The sequence below is a fragment of the Chiloscyllium punctatum genome, chromosome 30 (genome assembly GCF_047496795.1).
Source record: "Chiloscyllium punctatum isolate Juve2018m chromosome 30, sChiPun1.3, whole genome shotgun sequence".
In the NCBI taxonomy this organism is placed as follows: Eukaryota; Metazoa; Chordata; class Chondrichthyes; order Orectolobiformes; family Hemiscylliidae; genus Chiloscyllium; species Chiloscyllium punctatum.
Window position 1 is genome coordinate 44,738,365 of NC_092768.1, and position 6,990 is coordinate 44,745,354.

Consider the following 6,990-nt stretch of genomic DNA (forward strand, 5'->3'; position numbering starts at 1 on the left):
AACACCCTGAGGCTTACTCTTGACTATAAACTAACTGGACTTGCCACATAAACAAACAAACACAGTGTCGACAAGACCAGTTCCAAGGCTAGGAATGCTGTGGCAAGCAATGCCTGTCCACCATTCACAAGGTATAAGTCAACAGTGTGATGGAAGACTCTTCACATGCCTAGTTGGGTGCAGCTCCAGCAACCTTCAAGAACCTTGATACCATCCAGAACAAGGAAATCCACTTGACTAGCACCACATACACAAACACCTGCTCCTTCCACCACCGACACTCAATACGAGCAATGAAGACTATCTACAAGATAGAGTCATAGAGATGTACAGCATGGAAACAGACCCTTCGGTCCAACCCATCCATGCCAACCAGATATCCCAACCCAGTGGTTAGCACTGCTGCCTCACAGCGCCAGAGACCTGGGTTCAATTCCCGACTCAGGCGACTGACTATGTGGAGTTTGCATATTCCCCCCGTGTCTGCGTGGGTTTCCTCCGGGTGCTCCGGTTTCCTCCCACAGTCCAAAAATGTGCAGGTTAGGTGAATTGGTCATGCTAAAATTACCTGTAGTGTTAGGTAAAGGGGTAAATGTAGGGGAATGGGTGGGTTGCGCTTCGGCGGGTCGGTGTGGACTTGTTGGGCCGAAGGGCCTGTTTCCACACTGTAAGTAATCTAATCTAATCTAGTCCCACCTGCCAGCACCCGGCCCATATCCCTCCAAACCCTTCCTATTCATATACCCATCCAAATGCCTCTTAAATGTTGCAATTGTACCAGCCTCCACCACATCCTTTGGCAGCTCATTCCATACACGTACCACCCTCTGCATGAAAAGGTTGCCCTTAGGTCTCTTTTATATCTTTCCCCTCTCACCCTAAACCTATGCCCTCTAGTTCGGGACTCCCCCACCCCAGGGAAAAGACTTTGTTTATTTATCCCATCTATGTCCCTCATAATTTTGTAAACCTCTATAAGGTCACCCCTCAGCCTCCGATGCTCCAGGGAAAACAGCCCCAGCCTGTTCAGCCTCTCCCTGTATCTCAGATCCTCCAACCCTGGCAACATCCTTGTAAATCTTTTCTGAACCCTTTCAAGTTTCACAACATCTTTCCAACAGGAAGGAGACCAGAATTGCATGCAATATTCCAACAGTGGCCTAACCAATGTCCTGCACAGCCGCAACATGACCTCCCAATTTCTGTACTCAACACTCTGACCAATAAAGGAAAGTATACCAAATGCCTTCTTCACTATCCTATCTACCTGCGACTCCACTTTCAAGCAGCTATGAACCTGCACTCCAAGGTCTCTTTGTTCAGCAACACTCTAGGACCTTACCATTAAGTGTATAAGTCCTGCTAAGATTTACTTTCCCAAAATGCAGCACCTTGCATTTATCTGAATTAAACTCCAATGCACTCAAAAATTCACCAAAGATCCTTAGACAGCCAAACCCATGACCATTTCCATCGAGAAGGAGAAGGACATTAGATAAATGGGAACTACTACCTGCAAGTATCCCTTCAAGCTATTCGCCATCCAAACTTGGAAATAGATCACTGTTGTTTCACTGTTGCCGGGTCAGAATCCTGGAAATCCCTCTCTAAGGGCATTGTGATTCAACTTGCAGCATGTGGACTGCAGCAGTTCAAGAAGGCAGCTTCTCAAATGATAATTAAGGGATGGTCAATAAACACTGGGCAGCCAGTAATGCCCTCATCCCATAAATAATTTAAAATCAGTTAAAGGGACAGGAGAGTGAGCCTGAGACCCACTCAAACTTAATCAAAGGCAACAAATCAACTGAAAACAGGGTCTGAAAACAGAGCTGGAATTCCTGATGAAGGGCCCGAAACGTCGACTCTCCTGCTCCTCGGATGCTGCCTGACCTGCTATGCTTTCCCAGCACCAACTCTGATCTCCAACATATGCAGTCCTCATTTTCTCCAAGTTGATTTTAACCCTATTGCAAAGCCTCTTCCGAGGATGCCTACCTTGAAGAAGTTCTCCTCGTCTCTCTCTCTACAAAGATCTCAGTGAGTCACTATCTCTCACTGCATCCCCAGGTCATCTCTCTGCCCTGAAGCTCTCCACCAACATCCTGAAGCAGATTTGCTACCACAGGCACATCTCCATCCTCACAGTGCCTGCCTACAGAACTGTCTGATCCCTCATGGACTCCGGACTACATTCAGACCAACACAATTTGGACCCGAACAGGACAACCAGTACAGACTACAAATTCGAAACCTTCAGAAACCATTCTCCTTCCGAATCCTCCACTCCACACTCGCAGCCATGTGCCACCATCTAATCTCCCTACAGTCAGCCCTGCCTCAGCTCAGGGTCACACTCTCCCAGACCTGCAAAGGACCTTAGCAGTTTTACATCCTCAGAAGAATTCACAGGATCAACAAATGCTTTTTCTTCACCATATCGGACACAAAAGAACACAAGTTAAACAAACTTTCACGTACTTATCTCAATACTCGGGTTTCCTCGACCATTCTAGAACCTTCTTGACGCCTCTGCAACTGTCCAGACGCCATTAGCCAGGCTGCAGCTCCAGCCACCACTGCCATGGTGAATTATGATGTCACTTCTGTCCCCCGCCACTCCACAGCAACCACTGCTGACCATGCCGCCTCCATGATCACTGTCCAGACCACCACCTTCGCGGTCACCAGGAAGACGACCACTTCCACAACTGCCACAGGATCCACCGCCACTGCGACCGCCGCAAGATCCACCACCGCCAGCAGTGAGGCAATACCTAACCTGCACATCACTTCTGTCCCTGCAGTTGCTGCCAACACAGCCACTTCCACTCCCAGAGGTTTTGCTCACCGGAACACGAATGACTACGTTGCCGACATCATGTCCACTACCAGTGACATCACTTATCGGAACACTGCCGGCAACGTCGTAGGCATCATACATTACATCACTTCCACCCCCATGGTGAGTGTCACTTCCTCCACCACTGATGTCACTCCCAGTCCCATAACCATGTGCACTCCAGTGGCGGTCTCCGCCCCCAATCTCAGCTTCAGCCTCACCCCAGGTCCTAGCTCCCTGCGCTGCCGAATTTTTACTATTCCCCCAGACCTCCCCTTACTAATGGTGAGCTCTCAGTCCTCAGCAAAGGCCTCACCTTCATCCCACCGCACTCCCAGATTAAGGAGTTTGACACGCTCTCATTCCTGATGAAGGATTATACCTGAAATGTCGATTCTCCTGCTCCTCGGATGCTGCCTGACATACTGTGCTTTTCCAGCACCACACTCTGACTCAGATCTCCAGCATCTGCAGTCCTCACTTTCATCTCATGGTTAGGTCAATGGAAATGCATTGAAGACTTTTAAGAAGTTATTCCAGAGTATACAGAAAATATACATTCCACGGAGTAAGAGAGAGTCCAAGAGAAAAATTTACCATTGGTGTTAACTAGAAATGTTAAATATCATAACAAACTTAAAGAAAATCATATAATTATGCAAAGACAAGTGGCAGGTTTGAGGATTGTACAGAATTTTTTTTTAGAAAAACCAAAGAATGACCAAGACAGATAATACACAAGAAATATAATACACAAGAAAGATAGCTAGAAATACAAAAACATAGTTTCTGTAAATATACAAAGAAGAGTTCACAAAGTGAGCACTGGTCCTATAGAAAGTGAAGAATTAACAATGGAAAGTAAAGAAATGGCAGATAAACTGAATAGGTATTTTGCATGGTGTTCACTCGAGAGGTTATGAAGAATTCCAGAAACTGTGATAACTCAAGGAATGGAAGGGAGGTTCTAGATTAGAGTGGTGCTGGAAAAGCACAGCAGTTCAGGCAGCATCCGAGGAGCTGGAAAAAAAAAATCGACGTTTCGGGCAAAAGCCCTTCAACAGGAATAGAGGCAGAGTGCCTGCAGGGTGGAGAGATAAATGAGAGGAGGGTGGAGGTGGGGAGAAAGTAGCTTAGAGTTGCAGTTGGAGAGGGACTCCCTGAGATTCTTGTAGAGAGAGGAGGAAAACTTCTTCAAGGCAGGTATCTGGTTTCCAGCATCTGCAGTGCTTGTTTTTACCTAGTTGATTTTAACCCTACTGTGAATCCTCTTGCAAGGATGCCTGCCTTGAAGAAGTTTTCCTCCTCTCTCAACAAGAATGCTAACTACAGACCAGTTAGCATAATATCCATCATAGGGAAAATATTAGAAGTAATTATTAAATAAATTATAGCAGGGTGTACAGATAAGTTTAATATAATCAGGCAGAATCAACATTGCAATGTAAAAGAGAAACCATGTTTAATCAATCTATTAGAGCTCTTTAAGGAGGTAACTTTTTCTTCATTCACTCATAGGACTTGCGCATTACTGGTCTGGCTAACATTAACCATTCTTATTTGCCTTTGAGAAAACAGTGGTTAGCTGCCTTCTTGAAACTCTAATGTTTCTGTACTGTAGGTAGGCCCACAATGCCATTCAGGAGAGAATTCCACGTTTATGACCCAGCAACGGTGAAGGAACGCAATATACTTCCAAGTCAAGATGACAAGTGCCTGGAGGAGAACTTGTCAGTGGTGGTGTTCCCCGATATCTGCTTCGGTTATTCTTCTAGATGGAAATAGTCGTGGGTTTGGAAGATGCTGTTTAAGGATATTTAGCGAGCATTTTGTAGAGCATCATGTAGATAGTACGTTGCTGCTGAGCATTGGTAGTGGATGGAGTGAATACTTCTGCAAGTGATGTCAATTAAGTGGGCTACCTTTCCCCCAGCACCAACCCCCTCCCATTTATCTCTCAATCGCTTTGGGACACCCCTTCATTTCTGAATCAGGGAGGGTCCCATAGGACTGAAAAATTGATAACATGAAACCCCTGTTTAAAAAGGGAGTAACGCAAAAGATGGAAAATTACAGACTGATGAGCCTAACTTTGGTCGTCGGTAAGATCCTGGAATCCATTATGAAGGATGAGATTTCTGAATACTTGGAAGTGTATGGTAAAGTAGGGCAAAGTCAGCATGGTTTCAACAAATGGAGGTCATCCTCCTTCCCACCTATCCCCTCCACTCTCCTCTCCAACCTATCACCTTCACCCCCACCTTCATCTACCTATCACATTCCCAGCTACCTTTCCTACAGCCTCAGCCCCTCTCCAATTTGTCTCTCAGCACCTCTCTCCCACAAGCCTCATTCCTGATGATGGGCTTTTGCCTAAAACGTCGATTCTCCTGCTCCTCCGATTCTGCCTGACCTGCTGTGATCTTTCAGCACCACACTCTTGACTCAAATGGTTGCCATGCTTGACAAATCTGCTCGAATTCTTTGGGAAAGTAATGAGCAGATTAGACCAAGGAGGACCAATGGATATTTCTATTTGGATTTCAAGAAGGCCTTTGACAAGGTGTCACACAAGAGGCTACTGGGTAAGATCAGTGCCATTGGTGTTACAGGCAAAGTGCTAGCATGGACAGAAGCTTGGCTGTCTGGCAGAAAGCAGAGAATGGGGATAAAAAAGTGTCCTTCACAGGATTGCAGCTGGTGATAAATGGTGATCCAGAAGGCTCAGCGTTGGGACCACAACTTTTCCATTTATACACTAATGATCTAGATGAAGGAACTGAGGGCATTCTGGCTAAGTTTGCAGACAATACAAAGATAGGTAGAGGGACAGGTAGCATTGAGAAGGCATGGACGCTGCGGAAGGATTTGGACAGGAGAGTGGGAAAAGAAGTGGCAGACGGAATACAACATGGGAAAGTGTGAGGTCATGCGCTTTGATAGGAAGAATAGAGTATGGCTTATTTTCTAAATGGGGACAAAATTCAGAATTCTGAAGTGCAAAGAGACCAGAGAGTTCTAGTCCAGCATTTTCTTAAGCTAACCTTGCAGATTTAGTCAGTAGTTAGGAAGGCAATTGCAATGATGGCATTTATTTTGTGAGGGCTTGAATATAAAAGCAGGGATGGACTTCTGTGGCTCTATAAGGCTGTGGTCAGACCACATTTGGAGTATTGAGTGCAGTTTTGACCCTCCTATCTCAGAAAGGATGTACTGACATTGGAGCATTTTCAGGGGAGTTCACGAGAATGATCCCAGAAATGAAAAGCTTAACATGTGAGGAATATTTGAGGACTTAGGGCCTATATTCAATGGATTTTAGAAGGATGAGGGAGGATCTAATTGAAACTTACAGAATACTGAATGGCCTGGACAGAGTAGATGTTGGGAAGATGTTTTAATCAGTAGGAGAGACTAGGAATCAGGGCACAGGCTTAGAGTAAGGGGAAGACCTTTTAGGACAGAGATAAGGAGAAATGTTTTCAGCCAGAGAGTGGTAAATCTATGGAATTCATTGTCACAGAAGGCTGTGGAGGCCAGGTCATTGAGTATATTTAAGTCATCTGAATGGTTGCATGAATAGGAAGGATTTAGAGGGATATGGGCCAAGTGCTGGCAAATGGGACTAGACTGATTTAGGATAACTGGTTAGCGTATGGAGGAGTTGGACCAAAGGGTCTGTTTCTATGCTGGACATCTGTATAACTCTATAAGTACTTGCCAGACTATGAACAGAACATTAAAGAAAAGAAACAAACTCCAAATCCAGCTCACTCATCTTGAAAGGAGGTTTCAATTGGTATTACCTCTGAACTTTCAGGCTCGATGATGCATTGTACTATCATGTTTTCTGTTGTCAAACCTTTTCGTAGATGTACTCACATTTATCATCAGAAGATTGACATGGATCATCCATTTTGACTGCATCCAGGCCATTGTTGGCGCCACTTAGAAATGGCACAGCATGCCTCAATAATGTAGCACACACCTTTTGGGCTATGTTGCGGGGAGTAGTTCAGACATTAAAATTTGACCCTCAAGAGGTTTGTGGCCTGTTCCATTATGGCCCTGATAGAAATGTGAGCAACATTGAAAAAAAATACAATGTCAGTCTAAGGGTTTTGTGAAGATGCAGAATTGGAGAGGGT